Source organism: Petromyzon marinus, chromosome 64 (genome assembly GCF_048934315.1).
Source record: "Petromyzon marinus isolate PM22_M1 ecotype Great Lakes invasive population chromosome 64, UKy_Petmar_22M1.pri1.0, whole genome shotgun sequence".
Classification (NCBI taxonomy): Eukaryota; Metazoa; Chordata; class Hyperoartia; order Petromyzontiformes; family Petromyzontidae; genus Petromyzon; species Petromyzon marinus.
Genome location: NC_133730.1, coordinates 17,512,819 through 17,534,912, shown reverse-complemented (window position 1 = coordinate 17,534,912; position 22,094 = coordinate 17,512,819). Strand labels below are relative to the sequence as shown.

Here is a 22,094-nt window from a genome sequence, read left to right as displayed (position 1 = left end):
GCTCACTCTAATCGTCTACAGCATCCCACGTCAGAGAATGAGGAGGCTTACCGCAGCCTTCGCTCGGAGGTTCGGAGAGACGTGAGGCGCTGCAAGGATGGGTGGTGGTCGCGGGTTGCTGAGGAGATGGAGTCTGCCTCAATGGCCCGCAATCACAAATCCCTATTTAACTCCATCAAAAAAGTAACCTACAGCGCCACACCTATTACCATTGTAGGGGTAATCGTCACTCACCACTCTGTGGGCTGGTAGCTTCCCCTTATCGTCAATAGGGGGCGGAAGCGCTATCACGCCAGGGCTAATGTCCATGGCCCAAAAGGGGCCAACGGACAAACCCTAGCAAACGGATCCTGGGACACATTCCCCGGGGCCCCGGGAGGAGGGAACCGGGGGATGATGTCACCTTCCAGAACGTTCTAGAAGGGAAGCGTGGCTAGGGCGGAGCAAGCCACGAACCATAAGCCGGACCTCTCAGAGGTCTGGCTCAGTCATCTGCAAGCTGAAGAACGAAGACCTGGGCTGAAGATAGGACTCTGGACCCCAAGCTCCGTTGTCCTTCTAAGGGCCGGAGCTCAGTGAGGCCAGTGGTCAGGACCCACGGACCGGGTGCGGTCAGGTCAAATAGCCTCTCCTAGGGTCCCAGCCGGAGGACGAAGGGTAACGGGGTACCTAGTGATAGGGCCCGCATAATCCGGAGGCCATACCTCCCCAGGTATTGGGTAAAGGGACCTATATTCCCTTTGTGTTAGAGACTTGTAAGGAAGACAATAAATATCGTGTTGCCTCATCAGAAGTTTATTCGTCAATTTATACCCACTACACCACCATTAGGGGAACGAAGGGTGATCCAATCTCCGACCCCCAGGGACAGGTTTGCAGATTTGCTGAGCATTTCTGTGAGGTCCTGGGGGAGTGGGAATCCCTCAGCCTGGAAAACATCATGGGACAAAGTGGGGATGACCCTGCTGAGGATGCGGTGCCTCAAATATTAGAGGAGGAAGTCACCCCCTGTGAGTGGCTGGCTGAGGTACCATCCATTGAGGAAGTACTGAGGGCGATCCAGAGTCTGAGACCAGGAAAGGCACCGAGCAGAGATGATCTCCCAAGCGAAATGCTGAGGGAGGGTTGCGTTTGTGCGTAGACTGCCCTACATGACATCATACAACAGTCTGGGCCACTGGATGGGTTCCGCAGGATTGGAAGGATGCCCTGGTGGTCCCCCTCTTTATGAAGGGGGACCGCACAGACTGTAACAACTACAGGGGCATCTCACTCAGTGTGCCGGGAAAGGTCCTGGCAAGGATTATTCAACATCGCCTTGCTAGGTACGCTGAGCAGAGGCTTGCGGAGCCCCAATGCGGTTTCAGGAAAGGGCGGTCCTGCACAGATGTCATATTTTCTGTCCGTCTGCTACAGCAGAGGTGGAGGGAATTCCAACGAGACCTACATCTCTGCTTTATTGACCTGGTCAATGCCTATGATACCATCAGTAGGCCTGGGCTCTGGGTTTTTCTTCGTGCTTTCAGAGTCCCGGACCCTCTGCTCACACTCATTAAGGACCTTCATGATGGTGAGCAGGCCCGGGTAAAACTACGTAGCCGGGAGTCAGAGCCATTCCCTGCGACAGGGATGTCCTCTGGCTCCAACATTATTTAACATCTATTTCGACCACATAGTTCGTGAAGCCTTCAGCAGCTGTACCAGAGCAATTTACGTCTGGTACAGATATAATGGGAGGCTGATCGATGCCCGGGTGCGGTCAAGGGATGGCTCCCTATTGGTCAACCACATTATGTATGCCGACGACCTGGTAATTGCTGCTCATTCAGAGGAAGAGTTGGAGGCGCTGCTGCTGAAACTGGAGTGTCCCACTAAGAGGTGGGGCCTTACCATCAGCCCCACCAAAACGAAGCACCTGCCTGGGTATTTTGTGCCATCGGGCACTCCACCCCCACAACTCCCAATCGGTGATGGGGCAGTTGGGGAGAGAGTGGAGAGTTTCCCATACCTGGGCAGTGTGCTCATGATCGGCTCCGGTTTAACAACAGAGGTCTCACTCCGAATTAGTCGAGCGGCATTATCTTTTCATCGGTTGTGTAACGTGTGGAAGCTACCTGGTCTGTCGCTCCGCATGAAGCTTCGGGTCTTCTCGGCCACAGTCATTCCCTCCCTTCTCTACGCTTGCGAAACGTGGACCCCCCTAATGCAGCATCTTCACCGGTTAGAAACATTTTGGCTGGCCTGCCTACGATCAATCCTAGGTTTAACCAGGCTGGATTGTGTGAGGAGCTCAAAAATTCTCGAAAGATCTGGACAAAGTCCCATCGGCAAGCTCCTCCAGCAGGCAAGGCTGTGTTGGCTGGGCATGTAGCCCGCATGCCCAATCACCGCATGCCCAAACAGCTTTTGTTCGGCCGGATTGATGGAGCTAAACGGGCGTGGCACGGACTTGAGAAGAGATGGAGTGATGTGGTACAGGAGGATGTGGAGCTGAGTGGACTTGCCGATGACTGGTACCAGCGGTGTCAAGATCAGCCTCTGTGGAGGAGGCTTGTGAAGGACGCTACTGGGCAGTTGGAGGCAGTCGCCCTCCAACAACAACGGAGGGCGGAGGAGCGACGCTCAGAAAAACGAGCGGAGCGTCGGGTGGCTAAAGCTCAGCAAGTTGGCACAGTAGGGGGCACAGGTGGTGCATCAGCCAGTCATCTCAGTCATCTCAGTCAGTCGACCATTGGCACCTGGGTCTGCCCCGTGACCTCCTGCCAGCCGGCGATCGACACTTCACGTGGCCTCAAGGTGCACATGGCCTGGCACAAGCGTCGTGGTGACGTCACCACCACTTAGTGGCGAATGGCGGTTGTTTTGAGACAGTAAGAGAGTGTGAGGTCGACTCGGCCTCAGATGAGTACCTGGTGCGGTGTGTCGTAAACATCGCTACTGGGGGAGACAAAGGCCGCCGTGGAGGAGAATCCTAAAATAATAAAAGCTTTTATTATAATAAAAACTTTGATTGTAATATTATATTAATATTATAATAAAAGCTATACTTAAAGCTTTTATTATAATAAAATTTCAATTTGTTATGAAAAGAAATACAAATAATAAATTGAAAATAATAAAAGCTTTGATTATTTACAATTTATTATTTTATTCTTTTTATTTTGCTGCCACCTGCCGGCCACCAACGTGGCGTGTAGATTCTGCAAAATTAAAAAGTTACAAATAAAAATAAGAAATTGAAAATAATAAGCAAAAACCCAGATTAATATTCTTGGTTGCTTTGGTAAAGTCACGTAGATAGAAATAAAACTAAAATAATAACATAAATCTTCTTTGGTTCTTTCGGTAAAGTCACGTAGAATGATAATAAAATAATAAATTGATAAAATAAAATAACAATAATATTCTCACGACGTTTCGGCCACAACACAAGCGGCCTTCATCAGGTGAAGGGGGGCGAGACTGTCTGGTAGGACAGCGCTTTTTTTTAATTAAAAATACAAAAAATAAATTTTAAATAATGAAAGCTTTTATTATTTTCAATTTATTATTTATTTATTTTAATTGGCAGAATCTACACGCCATATTCTTGGTTCTTCAGGTAAAGTAACGTAGATTTGAAATAAAAAAATAATTCAATTTAATAAAAAATATATAAATTATATATTGAAACTAATAAAAGCTTTCATTATTTTCAATTTATTGTTTATTTTTTTAAATTGGCAGAATCTACACGCCATATTCTTGGTTCGTCAGGTAAAGTCACGTAGATTTGAAAAAAAAATAATTCAATTCAATTGAAAAATATAAATTATATATTGAAACTAATAAAAGCTTTTATTATTTTCAATTTATTACTTGAAATTTTTAAATATAAAAAAATAAAATACAAATAATAAATTGAAAATAATAAAAGCTTTTATTATTTTATAATAAATTGAAAATAAGAAAAGCTTTTATTATTTTCAATTTATTATTTTAATTTTATTATAACTTTACCGAAGGAAGCAATAATCTGGCGTGTAGATGCTGCCATCTGGTGGCCACCATCGTTGGCAGGTGGCAGTATCTACACGCCATATTCTTGGTTCTTTGGGTAAAATTTAAATAATAAAGAAAAGTAAAAAAACTAACAATTCATGATTTAGTATTTTTTCATTTAATTCTATTATTTTCAAATCTACGTTACTTTACCAAAAGAACCAAGAATATGGCGTGTAGATTCTGCCAATTTAAAAAAAATACAAATTAAAATAAATTGAAAATAAGTAAAGCTTTCATTATTTTCCATTTATTTTTTGTATTTTTTATTAAATTTTATTATTTTTATTTTCAACCTACATGGCTTTACCGAAAGAACCAAGAATATGAATCTGGATTTTTGATTATTATTTTCAATCTATTCTAATTTTTAAATTGGCAGCATCTACACGCCATATTCTTGGTTCTATCGGTAAAGTCACGTTGATAGAAAAAAATCAAATCAAATAAAAAGTGTGAAATTGAAAATAATAAAAGCAAAAAACCCACATTCATATTCTTGGTTCTTTCGGTAAAGTCACAGAGATAAAAAAAATGAAACAAAATTTTGATTTTAAAATAATAAATTGAAAATAATAAAAGCTTTTATTATTTTCCATTTATTTTTTTGTATTTTTAAATTGGCAGAATCTACACGCTATATCCTTAGTTCTTTGGGTAAAGTCACGTAGATAGAAAATATAAATAATAAAAGAAAAGTAAAAATGTAAATAATATTTTAAAAAATATTTATTTTATTTTATTGTTTCCCTTCTACGTGACTTTACTGAAAGAACCAATAATATGAATCCCTGCAGTCACGAAAGCTTTAAATCAAAATTTAATAATAACAATTCATGATTTTTCATTTAATTCTTTTATTTTTATTTTCAAATCTACGTGACTTTACCGAAAGAACCAAGAATACGGCATGTAGATGCTGCCATCTGCCGGCCACCAAGGTGGCGTGTAGATTCTGCCAATTTAAAAATTACAAATAAAAGTCATAAATTGAAAATAATAAAAGCTTTTATTATTTCCGATTTATTTTGTTTTAAATTTATTTGATTATTTTTAAATCTACATGACTTTACCGAAAGAACCAAGAATATGAATCTGGATTTTTGCTTATTATTTTCAATTTATTATTTTAATTTTTCAATTTGCAGAATCTACACGCCACGTTGGTGGCCGGCAGATGGCAGCATCTACACGCCATAATCTTGGTTCATCTTCTTTGGTTCTTTCGGTAAAGTCACGTAGCATGAGAATAAAATAATAAATTGATAAAATAAAATGACACAATAAAATTATCACGACGTTTCGGCCACAACACAAGCGGCCTTCATCAGGTGAAGGGACGAGACTGTCTGGAGGACAGCGCTGGAGCGAACAAAGCCAAGCTCAGATCGCGACCTTTAAGCTGTGTGAGAAGAAACAGAGCACCTTGACAAAGGAATTATCATAGAATTTAGCATTGAAATAGCTGAGTGATTAGCTTGTGACTGGTCACAGAAATGGCTATGTTAAAGTCAAAGCATACACATTCACAGAGGCACCTAGTGCAAATCAAACAGGAGAATTTAGCATTGAAATAACTAGGAGAATTGAGCATTGAAATAACTGAGTGATTAGCTTGTGACTGGTCACAGAAATGGCTATGTTAAAGTCAAAGCCTACACATCTGAGCTATTCACAGTAACTGGGTATACACTACACTACATAATGAATACTACATAGTAAACCAATAAAAAACTAAAATATAAATTACCTCAATGTTATCAATAAACTCTATATATTCTCCAATCAGCTAAGCTACCACACAATAAGTCGTTATATATCACAATGCTATATGGCGAAAAAATTGGTGGATTCTTACCCTTAACTTTAGCACCACGGACAGCTACGAGCCCCGTTCAGACGGACGAGTTAATCCATGGTCGGAACAGACGAGGGGTAGAGAGACAGCTGCGAGGCGCTGTTATACTCCATGTTGTATATAGTATTCATTATTTAGTGTAGTGTATACCCAGTTACTGTTAATAGCTCAGATGTGTAGGCTTTGACTTTAACATAGCCATTTCTGTGACCAGTCATAAGCTAATCACTCAGCTATTTCAATGCTAAATTCTATGATAATTCCTTTGTCAAGGCGCTTTGTTTCTTCCGACACAGCTTAAAGGTCGTGATCTGAACGTGGCTTTTTTCACTCAAGCGCTGTCCTACCAGACAGTCTCGTCCCTTCACCTGATGAAGGCGCTTGTGTTGTGGCCGAAACGTCGTGAGAATTTTATTGTGTTATTTTATTTTATCAATTTATTATTTTATTCTCATTCTACGTGACTTTACCGAAAGAACCAAAGAAGATGAATCCTTGCAGTCACGAAAGCTTTAAATGGAAAAATATTCTCGGTTCTTTCGGTAAAGTCACGTAGATTTGAAAATAAAATAATCGAATTTATTAAAAAAAAAAAATAATTATTTTAAATTTAAAAATACAAATGATAAATTGAAAATAATAAAAGCTTTTATTATTTTGAAAATAATAATAAAAGCTTTTATTATTTTAAATTTTATTTAATTATTTGTATTTTCTATCGACGTGACTTTACCAATGTAACCAACAATACGGCGTGTAGATGCTGCCACCTGCTGGCCATCAACGTGGCGTGCAGATGCTGGCAGGTGTGATTTGAGAGGTGATTGGGTTGGTGATGTTGGTGAGTTGCATGGTGAGTGTGTCGGTGAGCACCTGGAGGATTCGCCTCCACGGTCGCCTTTGTCTCCCCCAGTAGCGATGTTCACTCCACACCGCACCAGGAACTCATCTGAGGCTGAGTCGACTTCACACTCTCTCACTGTCTCACAACAACAACCGCCATTCGCCAATAAGTGTCGGTGACGTCACCACGACGCTTGTGCCAGGCCATGTGCACCTTGAGGCCACGTCAAGTGTCGAACGCCCGCTGGCATGAGGTCACGGGGCAGAACCAAGGGTGCCACTGGTCGACTGACTGAGATGACTGAGATGACTGGCTGATGCACCACCTGTGCCCCCTCCTCACACTCACGCACGCGCACTCACTCACAAGCGCGAGTTCGCGTTTTCAGGCGATATAAAATAATTTATATTTCATGCCAGTTGGTTCTGAAGTGCGGCTGTTTGTAATTTGGGCGTTCGTAAGTCGAGGACTGCATGTAAATAAAGATTCCGATTGTGGATGTGGGGCTTTCACCGTGGGATGAGCTTGGCCCGATCCGCGGGGGCGTGGCTTGCACGACAGTGGGTGGGGCACAGCCGCGACAGGCGTGGCTTATCCAGGAAGTGGGAGGAGGAGTCTCGAGCCTACGTGGGGGCGTGCAATAACAAAGGGGGCGTGGAGTGTCACCCTGGGTGACGCCTGCGCTGACCAATCGCAAAGGAGACCGCGATCGCCGGATTGCAAGCCAGAGAGAAGCGCGCTCCTTTTAAAGTTAACAACAACATTGTTAAATGTAAGTAGCGCCTCTCTACTTTATTATTGTTTTATTTGTTTAATACATTACTTGTGGTGCCGTGAGTCGAGTGAAATGAGTCAATAACTTTGCTAGACATGGCTAAGCTTTTAATAAGGGGCGCCGCGGTGTCGGAATGTTAACTACCTCGCCAGGCCTACAGCAGCGTGGAGGTTCCATCCAGACCCTGACGCCTGCTCTGTATTTGTTTATTTTTTTCCCCTGTGGTCGCGTAGATTCTTCTCCTGGTCCTTCGGTTTTCCCCTCCACATTTAGAAACGTGAGTTTAGAGTACTTGACTGCTATAAATGTCCACATGATAAGCCACTTTCGTTGAGCTATCATTTGTGTCCAGGTCGCTTCTGATAAGAGTTATATAGCTCAGTGGGCCTTACCTGGTAAAATAGAAATAGTTTATAGTTTAGTTTATAGTTCATAAGAACTCGTGACAAGGGTCAGTGTCTACTTCAAATATTGTTCAGGCTCTGGAGACCTCCAAAGTTATTCGTGATGTTATACATTTGGTTCGTTTTGAGCATAATTGCGACCTTATATAATTATTGCGTGATACACATGCTGAATATACGCACACAAACATCGTGTACACGTGTGTCGTGCCCTCTATTGTCCACATAGACGGCTTGTGCTGACGAGAGAACGATCTTAACGTACAATGTCGTGACATGTATCAGCCCTTTGTCGATCCAGCGTTTTGATAGAGGCCTCCCCCACACCATGTCGTTCGTGGGAGTTGTTTAACCATACTTCACCATGCCGGTCAATGCGGGTTTGGTGAAGTGAGGAGGCCCAGAAACTTGTATATGCAGATACGAGTTTGCCTGTGCTTGCATCTGCAGAATTACATTCTCACACATCTTCAAGTGTAGTTTAATACTTCTAAAAATGCATTAATTCTTGAGGATTCCATAAAGTACTGTGGTAAAAATAAAACAACTTGATTTGAATAAATTTCGATTTAAAGCTTTCGTGACTGCAGGGATTCATCTTCTTGGTTCTTTCGGTAAAGTCACGTAGAAGGGAAACAATAACACAATAAAATCAAAACATAATAAAATTCTCACGACGTTTCGGCCACAACACAAGTAGCCTTCCTCAGGTGAAGAAACAGAACTGTCGGAAAGACAGCGCTCCAATGAACACTGCTAAGCTTGGCAGCGTATTTTAAGCTGGGTGGGAGGAGCAGAGCTCCTTGACAAAGGAGTTTACATATCAACAGAAGAATTTAGCATTGAAGTAGCTGTGTTAATGTGATAGATTAGCAGGATGTTAAAGTCAGAAATTAGCATGTAACTGGGAGATTAGCATGATGTTAATGTGAGGAATTAGCATGTAACTGGTGACAGAAGTAGCTATGTTAAAGTCAGAGTTTACATATCAACAGAGGGATTTAGTATATTGACGCTAAAGAACTGCAACTACCCAACTATCATACAATAAACCGATGTGAAAGAACTAAATATAAACTACATCAATACAATCAATGTACTCAATATATTCTCCACTAAGCTGAGCTACTAACAATAAGTTATTATACATTACACTTCTACGTCGCAAAAAATATTATAATATGCCTCCAAATAATATTTTTTTTATTATAAACTGCCATAGACAGACCCCAACATTGAATTATACACTGCGTTACTATACACTACCCTATACGTTAGATTATAATAATATTAGACTTGTAATATTACACTATGTATTATTTTACCAACCCTACTGTATACCTCACTGCTGTAGATTCACTATACAATTACGATACTGTATATTACCAAATAAATTATATTAAACATTACACTGAGTACTTTGTTGAACAGGGAATGCTTTGAGCTTGTGGGTTGAATCCATCTGTGTGAAGTTGTGTTATTTCCCAATATGCAAGGTGGGGTCTCTCTGGGTTCCACTCACGCAAACATCTCAATGCAATGGGACCTTTCTGAAAATGCAGTACTTAGACGCAATGAAGCTTTGCTGGGTAACTAGTTAACATTGTAATAATTAGCATGAGAGATAATGACGTTCACTTATAAGTGCCATTAGTAGTACTATACTGTACTTTTAATGAAGACTATTTTACGTAGTTGTTTGTAAAAAAGTGTCCATTCCCAAAACTTATTGACGGGCCCTCATACAGAAATGATATTACAATCTTACATGGAGATTGCGAGTCAGAGTGTTGTGAATAGTGGAATGAACGTGTGGTGCCATCATTATATTGTTGGTGTGTATATACAGAAAGGCCTATTGGGTGGGTAACATTAGGAAATTGGAGGATGTTCGTCATTGTTGTTTAGAAACAAAATATTACTTTGGTGGATAAGAGGGTAAAATCGTACATGATAGGAACTGCAATATTGTGGAGTTCTGGTATAATGAGTTGTAGTATTTATGAATCTTATGTCACCTTAATTATGCCTTTGTGAGTACACTCGTGACACGGGTGTCATGCGCGTGACCTTTGTCTTTTGTTTCAGATGTGCGAGAGCAACTCCGCTGCGAGTCATGGTGGTGCTGGGAGAATTGCCTTCACCATCGATGGCACTTCACCAGCACCCGTCTCAACCCCACCTCAATCCGGTAGAGTTACAAGAGCGAAAAAACTTATCTCTTGTGACGTCTGTGGGAAAAAATTCCAACTGGCATGGTGCCTAGAAGCCCACGTAAGAACGCATAAGGAGACCCGTGAGCAATGGTGCGGCATATGTGGACAAAGGTTTAATCAGCCAGGAAAATTAAAAAGGCACATGAAGACCCATGAAAAGGATTATATGATAAACGGTGCACCAGGTATGGTGAATAACGGCAGTTTTGCCAATGCGGTGTTGAATCCACCGTCGCCCTATGAGATGTGCTCAGTCTGCGGATTTTTAAGTCCTTTTGAAATCCTGAAAACTCATGAAAATCTTCACGCACAGTTCTTGTACAGACCGAAGCCTGAACATGATTACACTTCGACAAAAGATAGCGGCGTTAAGATAAATGACATGAAATCCAAATTTCTTGAATGCTTTGGCCTAGTTCCACGTCAACAAACTGCTTCACCAGTCAGTGAGAATAAACCATACGCTGCTCTCGATCCTATTACGAGCATGAAAGTGTTGATGACCTTGCAGCAGAAGAAGAAGGAAAAGCGAAGTAGACCTAAGTCCATTAAAAGAAAGAAGACCACCACCAGTGTCACCAATTGCAGCAATAGCAACAGCCAGAATTCGGACATCAAGAGGATGGACTGCACGGGAGCAGGAGGCTGCGTGGAGCAGAGCATCCCCAAGGTGGATGAACCCAACCTGGCACCTTTAGGTACATCCTAGTAATGCACACACTACATTTCATTTGGATGTAATTCATAATTTCACAAATTAGTTAATGTACGCATATGTTGACCATATCTGTATGCCTGCGCTGAGGAGTCTAGAGATCTGATGTGGTGCTGTTCGGATGTTGGGTTAAACCGTGAAACTCTGGGTTTTCTGTCACCGAACCACGATTAAACTGGCTTCTCATTGATGGTCTTATCCAGTTACCAAACACTTCTTCCAGCAAACACTTGGACCTACAGCCCCAGAGCCCACTTGGACTCTTTGATGAATACCTCGAGATGGGTACAATGAGCTCAGAGGATCACACTACGGAGTCAACGCGTTTTACTTTATTATAAAAAAACACACAATTGGGTATCATTTGACTATATAGGCACGTGTGTACGGCCCCTGTGTATCTGTCGGACATTATTGTGGGAGGGAAATTACCCACACTTCAGGTTGTTGAAGGCAGGGAGCACAGATGTAAGAGCTTAGATGTACAATACAACAGTGTAATTTGCTGCACTGTCCTCTGCTGCTCACAACCCCACAATAACTATTGCATGGTCACCCATCCAACCAATTTTCAGGCTCAGCTCTCCTTAACTTCTGGGATCTGATTAAATCTGACGCATACTGGGTGATTTGGCCATAGGCACCAATCTATGGATATACTGTAACACAATTGTCTTTGAGCATGCGCGTATGTGCATATGTACGGAGTTAAGTTTTAGAAACAATAGGAGCACATATTTGCTCCTCTTGTCTGCTAACCAATGCAGCTACATTGGTCAGCTTGGATTGACGTTTTTCCCCCTTACTATTTATTTAAAACTCTTGTGCATCATGTCCACTGTGGTTAACTGCTGTGATTTGTTGGCATTTCAGCCACAGTGCATATGCCTAAAAATGTGTGGTACGGTTAATAGATTCCTCAATACAGGATGTGATCTAGTTATTATAGCCACCTAGTGGTGGAAAATGGTGCAAAAGAAACCCAGGTGAACCAGAGCTGAACATTAAAGATGGTAGTGGCTGGTCGCATCTCAGTGGCCAATGTAATGGACACGATAATTTTGTGAACAAATTACACGAAAATGTGACCATATTTTGGGGTCTCCTTTGACTAAAACACATTCAATGCATTGAAAACATGTTTTGTTTGCTTAAAGTAATCACAACATAACAGCATTAAGAGTGTATGTCTATATCCTGTTTCACTCATTATCCTATCCTTGCCCCCCTACCCATTCTCAAAATATACCCCAGTTATCCAATTCGGGTTTGTCACTCTCTTCGTGGCATCATTTCCACTTGCGCCATTGCTCGCACTGCTCAACAACATCATCGAAGTGCGGGTCGACGCGTGGAAGCTCGTAACAAAGATGAGGAGGCCTGTGGTTTCGCGAGCAAGAGGAATTGGAGCCTGGGCCGACATTCTGAGTATCGTTGCCACCCTCTCTGTAATCACCAATGTAAGTCGCCAGATTGTCCGCTCGCTTTCTCGCTCAATATCCCATCTTATGAGTGACATAACATGACCAGACATGTTGTAAGATGTGGAATTACCTGCGCTAAAACAGTGATGAACCCATTTATATTGCTAATTGGACAGAGGTGGGGGAGATTTAAGAAAATGATCCATTGCTTCAACTGTTGTGTCAGGAGACTGAACTGACGACTGCCAGATTGCAAGTCCTTATATGGTAACCATTTCACTCTGGCAGCAACCCCCCAAATTGTATTTGTGAAAATTAATGTAATTGCCAAGGTAAGATGTTCAGAAGCCTTGGTCAAATCATTGCATGCTAAGTGACCGCTATCGCTGTGCCTCCGTATGCTAATTCCACAGTCATGCATCTTGGCGTTCACAACGGACATCATCCCACGCCTGGTGTATTATTATGGATACTCAGCAGAGTATGGCACAGGTTCGCCTACAATGCATGGGTACACGGAGGACAGCCTTTCAATTTTCAAGATCAGCGACTTCAAGGAGCAAAATCATCCCAACATCCTGCCAGCCTGGTTTGATCCGGCATTCCACACAACCTGCAGGTTTGTGCCATTCAGTGTCATGCCCAGCTATCGGGGGTGCCGTCCCTGCGAATGTGATGCACTGATCTCTGGGTGTGTTGTCCAGGTAGATGCGACATCCTTCTGGGTGTGGCGTCCTTCTGGCTCTGCCCCTTCCTGATTAGTCTGGTTCTCTTCCTCTTTTCACTCCGTGACTTTCCTTTAACGACCCACACTTCCCCTAGGCCCCACCTCTGTTTAGGCCCTGCCCCTTACCCTGGACACAGGGTTTGGCTTAGTTGGGTAGTAAGGGGTTGTGGTAGGGTTGGGGGAGGAGTGTGCGTGGTGGGCAGGGACAGTAAAGGGGGTGGGGGGGGGGAATTGGAGGGGGGGAGCAGTGGGTACGGGTGGGATGGCTTCACAACCAAAGTCCCACTTAGAGAAATATAATAATAGATTGATATAAATTATAGCTCATTGTTACCCTGCTAAAGAGTAATGTTATTTATTTATCTATCGATCCACGACTGCTTAATTGAGTCTCAAGATCCCTTTTCAGGAAGACCGTGCATTGGGATTCCAGTTTAAGGTGGTTTTATGCATGTGGGATGCAATAAGAGGTCCTGGAGAACCCATGGTAATGAAATGAAGCTTAAAGGTCCACACAGACATGAAACCACTTGCTCTACAGCCATCTTCTGGTCTCCTCACAGCACAGTTAGTTAGGAAATTGATGCGATCTACCAACCCTTTTCTGTAACGTTTTTGAATTGCTGGCATACACAACTATAATCAATATAACCATATTGATCGATATTTAATATAACCTTACTTGACTATGACCAAATCACCACGAATACAGCTAATCTTAGATTCCGGAAGTCAAGCAGGCTTGAGCCTTGTTCGTGCTTAGATTGATGAACACCATGCACAATGCAGGTGCAGTAGGCGACTTTGGAGCTAGGTTGTCAGCAGTGGGTAGTTCAGAAAAAATAATAGTTGTGCTATATTGTTCTCCCATTATCTGTACTCCCTACCTTCACCAACCTGGTACGGACCAGCGTGAACCATGATCAATGGAGCCCCCACAAGCTGCACGTTGTGGGAAGGCCCTCTTTCAGAAGCGGATTTTTTAAAGGGCTGTGAACGCATATACCGTTTGTACACAACCACTTGTTCAATTTAGCGCCAACTCTACTTTCGAGGCACTTTGCTCAATATAGTCCATGCGTGCTTGTGGTTGTATGTGTGTAGGTATCCAGGTTATCGCTACCCGCCGGATCATCCCCAAGCCTACTCCGTCACCAAGCAGTACTGGCAAGTACTGACGGCAAAGCTGGCCTTCGTCATTGCCATGCAGGTACACATCAACATGCACACACACACATTCATAAACCCATTGAAAGATAAAGGTACAGCCCTCCAATTACTTGCTCATGTCACTGATGGCAAAAGGGCTCCTGCTATAGGGAGCTCAAGAGAGACCCTTAAGATGTATTTGAACTGCTCTTCCACACTGGTCAGACGTCTTGGGAAGAGCTGGGAGTTCCCGCACTGAACAGCACCAAACTCAGCCGACCAATTGACTGGATGTATTCCATTTACACTGCTAGGTGGATAGAGGCAGTGGAATGTAAAAAAAAACTTTCACCATTGTTTACACTGCCACGATCAAAGATCAATTCACACCCGCGACCTCTGGATTGCAAGTCTAGTGTGCAAAGCCTTACACTACTGCACCATCGTATAGACTCATCTGTGAGCAGTTGTTAAGGTCAGCAGAGCAAACCGTGATCATTGTCAATGGGTCATTACAGATAATGCCAGTAATGCTATTACACCTCACAATTGCACAGTATTTCTGAGATCACAAATAATAGTGGTAATACAATACGCTCTGTCATCATGCAGCAGACGATCCATGTTGTTTATGACATTTGTCACACGTAAGCATGTGTGCGTGTGGGAAGGGGAGCGGCTGCGTAGTTGTTCGTGAACTGCGCTACCAATCCTGTGTGACCGGAGTACTATTTCTGGCCACAGCCAACAACAGTGGAAAATATTAGAACCAGTGTTGAGCTTTCCTTAAGTTGATTCTGTCTTAAAATGAGTACTTGATGAAGTGTGTGAAAATCATCACTGGCGAGATAAAGGTGCACACCACCCCCGCAGGCACTGTGCCACCCTTCATAGATGCACTTGTCTCAGTCTGTGAAAGGCTACACAGGGAATCTTTGTAGTGGTGACATGGCCGAGTGTGTTTGCTGATTGTTGCGGTAATTTGCGGCTGCCCAGGTGAATACTGTGGGTGCATTAACTGCACATCATAAATGTTGCCTGCTGCATAGTGAACGTAAAAAACCCATTAAGTAATTCAAAAAGTGCCTCGGTATAATTTGCCAAATGTTCAAAAATTACTCAAATGACTTAATTTAATTGGGAAAAACGACGTAACAATATAATATCCCTAGGCTGCAGGTCCCCGGAATAGTTGACCTGAGATGTAAAGCACTTTAAGATGCTGCCATATTATATTTAGTAAGCACCCTTTACATGCAAATCCTGAAACTGAAAATCCTTTACCTGTGTGTGGACGTGTGCAGCACGTGGTGTTACTCACGAAGGCCTGCATTGCATACATCATCCCGGACACGCCATCCCATGTGCGCGCCTGCATGCGCCGCGAGCGCTTCGTCGTACAGACGATTCTGCAGCAGGCAGAGCTGGGCCGTCTCCGTAACACCCTCCTCACCGATGCCCCCAGCTCACCGCCATCGCCTCAATTCCACGTTGAGGATGAGCAGGCAGAGATGGGCCTGCTTCGCTGCTCGCTGCATAAGGAGTCTCCTGGCGTATTGCACCCACCCCAGCGGTGCCACATGGAGAATGAGCAGGCAGAGAAGACTGGTGACGACTCACTGCTGAAGGGATCCGAGGAGGAATCAAGCAACGAGGATTCGTCAACTGTCTTCTACAGCGTATAAATCTACTCTGACTTTTAAAGGAGGCTGCTATCCTAACTCTGTTTGCACGTGGACAAGGACATTGCAGTCGAGGACTATCTGTATATATATTAATAAATACTTTATGATTTAACATGTCTCAATCATCTCATGTCTTTTCATACGAATCACGATGTGAATGAGGAAAACTAGAAATTATTGTTATTTTGTATATATTTTAAATTTTGGTTTAACATGTAGGCTTTCGCGCCCAATATCATCCATAGAGGTGTTTTTTGGATTAGATCGCATACATATATAAACGTGTCGTTAAAACCCGCCACCACTCGACACAGCCAACTAGTAAGGGTTGTCACGGAAACAGAACAAGCCAATTCGTCACTGGTACTTTGGAGAGCCAAGCCACAACATTTACAATCGGAGTACGACGTTTTGCCAGTAATTACAACTAGCTTCATCAGGCGACAGCCAGATTTGTGGCACTCTCGCGCAAAGTGGGGGGGGGGGGAGATTACCGAGTCAACGTACATTATGCATGTGCATTATGAGAGCCCTTTGATCTTGTCCTTCCTGTCTATTGTGTATTAAAATAGCCGTACCAATGGTAATCCCTATTGAAGTATGCTGCCCTTTATAGGCATGCATTTAAATAATGTATTATTTGTTGGCACCCATGTTCAGCAGTAGCAGAACACACGTGCCAACAAGGACACTCAGTTGATTTTAATGTTGAAATTCTGTGCAAAACTAGCTACTACTGCCCAAGAATAATTCGAGAATCTATCGAAATTGGAAGAAAAATTTACAGTTCGGATAGCTACCGCCTTTCTGCTGTGTGGAAGCGACTCATCAAATAGTACATTAGATGAAACTCCGAGTACCCACTCAGGAGGTATAGTGGTAAAGCAGTGGAGGAAAAAAAAGCATTTTTTTTTTATTTGCCCTTGTTGAATGATAGAGCCGTTACACACAGCAAGCGAGATTAAGAAAGCGCATCGGAAGAAATACCGGAGGAGAGAGAGAAGACAATTGCTTGCTGGAGAAGGAAAGGCATTCCTACCGAGGGAGACAAGTTGACAAAGATTTTGATAATGGGAACCGGTGGCGTGGCTCGATCTTCCCTATGTACGCAACATGCTACCGAAAGAAAACAGAAAATCCTATTCAAAGGCTAAAATAAGCTCCATTTTTTGTATAAGAGCCCGATAAACAATAACCCCATCCATAGACTGAGGAAGAGAGGGAAGAGCCTGAACAAAGGGGAGGAGATTACGACGGAGATGGGTTGGAGGTGGAGAGAAGGGGAGAGGGGAGGCCGTAAAGGCAGCTGCACATTCAAGGAAAGCGGTGTAGAAAGAGTTGAACGGGGACATGGAGACAGTAGAGACAAGGGTGGAGAAAGAGGAAGGGAGGATCTTTCAGTGCTCGCTACAGGAAACCCACAAAACTGAATTTCCTAAACTCGTGTCGCCTCGGTGACAGCAGCACCACCAACGTCACAGACTCACGCTCCCCAAATCGACAATACCATCTCCATTGCCGACCAGCCACGAGATGGCTGCTCTCAACACCTCGGTCGTGGTGTAAGCAGCAAAAGACTTCCGGCTGGTGAGCAACCGGCCATTGCGAGGGTTGGAAAGAAACTGAAGCACGGGGCGACTCCCACAACCTTCGGGTATTTCCAAACTGGATGACGTCTTGGGATGAAGCTAGAAGTAAGCCAAATCTGCACTCAATAAATGGGACAAATATTCCAGAGAAGCCTCCAGAAATGTCACAGGAGGCTCGGGTGTGAGAAACCAGACTCCATGTGGGGTCCTCCAGACCTTTGCCCTCCAGTTCATCAACATTTGTAAAAGCAGGACGTCTCAAAGGTACGTAGCATGGGTGAGGTAAGAGGTTGAGAACCACGTTCCGAGATTAGGCGCTTTGACAGGTTGGGGTCCGAGTTAACGTTTAATGGAGCTCACCCTACGACATTATGGATAGAAGGGTAGTGTGCCGGCACAATCCGGACACCCTGCTACACCGAAACACTCTGCTGCACCAAACTCCCTGGTACAGCTAAACACTGGCACGATTGCGCTCAAATACACACAAACTCTCGCTCGGCCAGTTGGTACACAGGTTGTCAGTTGTGGGGGACGCGGGCCCCCGGCTCCCCCCCCCCGGGGGAGGGCTGATCTCGGGAGGGCTGCGGGCTCCGGACTCCTCGTTCGAGTGAGAGCAGCCGCTACTCGACTCCTCGCTCGCGGTGAGAGGGCTGCCGCTCTCCGGCTCCTCTCCTCGCGCCGCAGCCCCTCGGGTCCGCGGGTCCTGTTTGTGGGGCATAGCTCGGGGCTGGCACGTGGCTGCCTGGAATCAATCCGTCGCTTCTCAGCCACTCAAACGCGATGTCTCCGCTCACACAACCCCGCGCACCACTCACACGAACTGAACGGGGGGTCAGGGGTCAGAGGACAATGACGTCCTTCGCACATGCGTTGCCGCCGATGCAGGGCAATGGAGATTGTTTAAAGGACTGCGGGGCGGGGATTTGGAGTCAGTTTTAGAGCGACACACCAATCGCACGCGCGGGACGGGGGGGTCGGGGGTTAGAGGGCAGGGACGTCACTCATACACGCATAGCCGATTGGGGGGCTGTATTGGAGATTATTTAAAGGGCTGTGGGGGCGGATATTCGGGATTGGTGTTAGCCCGCAGTCACGAAAGCTTTAAATCGAAATTTATGTTAAGTGTAATGTGTTGGTGTTAATAAATAGTGTTGCCTCCCAAGAAGTTGTGTGCGCCTATCTCAGCCCATTACATATAAGTGTAGACATGATTATGTAATTCTTGTGTTCATACAAGGGTAGTGACACAGCGCTGACTGCTGTCCAGCAGCGGCAACTGCAGTGGAAAGTTTGCACACACGCCGTTGAGCATATATACGGGTATGCCGGCCGGGCAGAGGAATTGGGGCAAGGGTCATGGAAGACCTCATAGGGAAGCCTCTGGAACCCTCTGGTCGGTTCGAGAAGGGAGGCGTGGATAGGGCAGAGCCAAGCCGCGCCGAGTAGAATATAGAATATAATATAAGCAGCGGAGAGCGAGAGCTCCGGGCTGCCGGTTCTGGGAGTGGACTCGTCTCATCGTCGCTGTCGTTGCCACCGCATTCGCCCAATCATTGCGTGGCCAGACAGTAGCTGGCCTTCTCGGTCGACGCCGTCGGTGCAACACGGACAGGGTCGTGTCTAGGCCGGGCTCTATGGCAACGTGGTCGAGTGAGGCCGGAGTTGGTGTGAACAAGATAATAAAGAGACGATGTCTCCTGCAACTACCTCGTCTTCGACAGTGTGTGCGACACACACCACACGTCGGAAGGAGAACACTTCACAAGTATAAATGCTGCCTGTGTCAGTCGAGTCACATTTGCTCTAATTTATTTTGGTGACCTAAGACAGGAGAAGCAAAATGCACTTCTTCAGGAAGTGATATTTTTTTCATAATGCAGAGGCTGTGCCTGATACACATCTTTCATGTGTTGTTTGGCAACCCTGGTGCCCAGTAAACGCCATATGGCCAGATCTTTGCATTGAATTCCAAGTATTAATTCCTCCATACTTGTGCACAGTTGAGTTTTTATTCCATTCCCTTCATGAACCATGTCTTTGAACTTTACATCATAGTAAGATAGTACATGCCGATGAATAATTAATAGATGCTTGAAAACATCTATCCCCAACCATCTGCCTGTGTTTGGCCTAAAACCCAATCACCCAGAATGCCCAAATTCACCTTACATACTCTAGGAATGTAAGCAGGTTAATGCTTGGATATCCATCACAATCATCACCCCCAAATGTGAAGACATGTCACGAGACTCGCTGACTTTTCTTAAAATACTTGAGAAATACAAATCATAGCTGAATATTTTCAATTCCATGTGTATAAGCCTTTGTCTCAGATTTATTGTAAAATAAATATACATGTACAATATAAACATTCAAATATCAGAAAATATTTAATGTATGTTGAATTTCTTTCACACTGTACATAACCAATCATGCTAAACAAGACATGATAAAAACAATCCAAGTCATGGGTTGCATACAATATGCAACTTTGGTTTATTGATTACAAGTTACATAAAAGGTTCTGAAATTTTACAATACAGGTATAGTGCAATCTAAATAAGCAAATGTACTTTTACAGTGATTTCCCAAATGTTTATAACTACACAAATACTAGCATGTATGTTCCCAATAAAGTAGTCACCTTCCAAAATGGCTAAAACCAAAATAAGTTTAGTTGTGCTCACAATATTTTTCACATATCCGTTCTCTTTCAAGTGACATTTGAGTCTGCATGGATTTGCTGTGCAAAATACTGCTGCAACCATTCACTAACTCCAACCCTGAACGAACTTCATCACATTTTTCCAATACTTTGTTGTGGCACTGCCATTAACAGGGCAATTACTGTGCCCCATGGGCCCCACAAGTAATTGCGATTCACACCACAGCACCTGAAGTACCATTGATGTTTAACAACCATGAATTAGCAGGACCAAGCGAACGTATCCTTCTGAGTACAAACCTCGACCACCGCCTTAAAATGCAGCCATCCTTGTTCTCCTTGATGGTGTCAACCAGCTCTTTCAGACGCGACAGGTGGTACACGGCCCTGAGAAGAGACACGATTGAGAGAAAATGACTTGGTTAACTTATTATCATGGTGGAAGCCAGAAAAATCTCACCAAGTCTCAGGCGGGTTTGGCAGTGATATTTTGCAAATTTCATCAGCGAGTGGTATGTGAGAGGAAATCGGAGAACCCGGTGAAAACAGAGGGAGTAAAATGCAAAACTCCGGATATAGATTCAAGATTCCATTGCTGTATTACTAACTCCTGGTTACCTAGCAGCCAAAATCTATAATATATGCTATTACCAAATAGTCTCCCATCCAAGTAATAACCAGGCTTACCTGCTTAGCTTATAACATTCATAATCTGACATCATACTTAGAGGCGGTGCAGCCTCTATGCTGTGCGTGAGTGTGAATATAAAGATAAATTCACAATGGCGTGGAGGGGTTTTCCCAGGGACGATCAGCCCCTAGGAAGACGTCCGTGTTGAAGCTGCCCGGGGAGGGGGCCTCCAAGCCGAGGGATTCCAACTCCATGCGCGCCCTGCTCAGCAGCTCCTCCAATGAGGCTGTGCATCAAGAATCACGCATCGCACGTCACAACCACAAGGGTGGCCGCTCAGTCGTCTCTGTGAGAAAAGACTGAATATGTACCTGAAAACATATGAAATGTCATCTGCTATATACAGACTATATATATACACACACACACACCTAGGGATCTAAGGTCCTCTGACACGGGCTCCTCGTTGGCTACATTCGTAAGGCCGGAGATGTCCAAATCTTTGAGCCACTCTGGGTACTTTGGTCTGCTTTGCGGGCTCTGAGCGGCACCTGCTCTCTTTGTGCTGGTATCCGTCTCGTGGCTGCTGGTCTGGGAGTCCACATCGCAGTCACGCAGCCAGGCCGGGTACCTGAGCTCAGGAATGCTCGTGATCCCCGACACATCCAGCTCATCCTTTTGGCTTGTCAACCACCTGGGATAGGTACTTGTCGCACAGCCGCCGTTCGGCAAGTGCTCACGCCTAGTTGCTTCACTGCTCCGTAAGTACAACAAAACATTCTTCTGGTTAGAAAAGAAATAATTTTTGGGCTTTGCCGACTCATTTAATGGCATCAGGGCCTTGTTGCTTCTCGCTGTTGAGCTCAACCGTTCAGTTGGCTTATTGCCCCTCACCAATGATGCGCCGAGGCTGTGCGCGGTGACCCCGAGAGATGACCGCTTGCCTCTGTGCGACACTGCGAGGTCTCGGTGGGCGCCAGGCGAGCGGAACAAGGACTTGGAGGAACCGTCAACTGGCGCCTCTAGGAGCTGGTCCGTGGTTAGACTGACCGTCGGGCTATAAGCCATGACCGCTGCAGCGCAGCAGTGAGGCTGCACGTGCCCGAGATGAGGTCCTCCACAGGCAGCATGCCACCTGCAATGTAAGACCCACAGACATTTTACTGGTACACAATGAATTTGCTCTCCCCTAGATTCCTTGACCCCTGAACGGCAATCCTGCAATGTTGCCTTACTTTGCACCATCAGTAACTAATGATGTTATCCATTTGTGGAGTTTGTGAGAATATGGGATAAATCAGTGCATGAGCTGTTATTGTTTAAACTTCAGATGTGTCCAGTCTAGGATCTGCAAATTTTGACACAAAG

At 44.3% G+C, this 22,094-nt stretch overlaps 1 long non-coding RNA gene across 1 annotated transcript; it reads right to left on the bottom strand.

Annotated features, from left to right (window-relative positions):
• Positions 1 to 19,797: 19,797 nt before the first annotated feature.
• LOC142906449 (uncharacterized) lies at positions 19,798 to 21,770 on the bottom strand. Its single transcript, XR_012930286.1, has 2 exons — positions 21,621 to 21,770; positions 19,798 to 21,012 (listed from the first exon to the last, which is right to left on the bottom strand). It is a non-coding gene; the product is annotated as an uncharacterized LOC142906449 (long non-coding RNA).
• Positions 21,771 to 22,094: the final 324 nt, after the last annotated feature.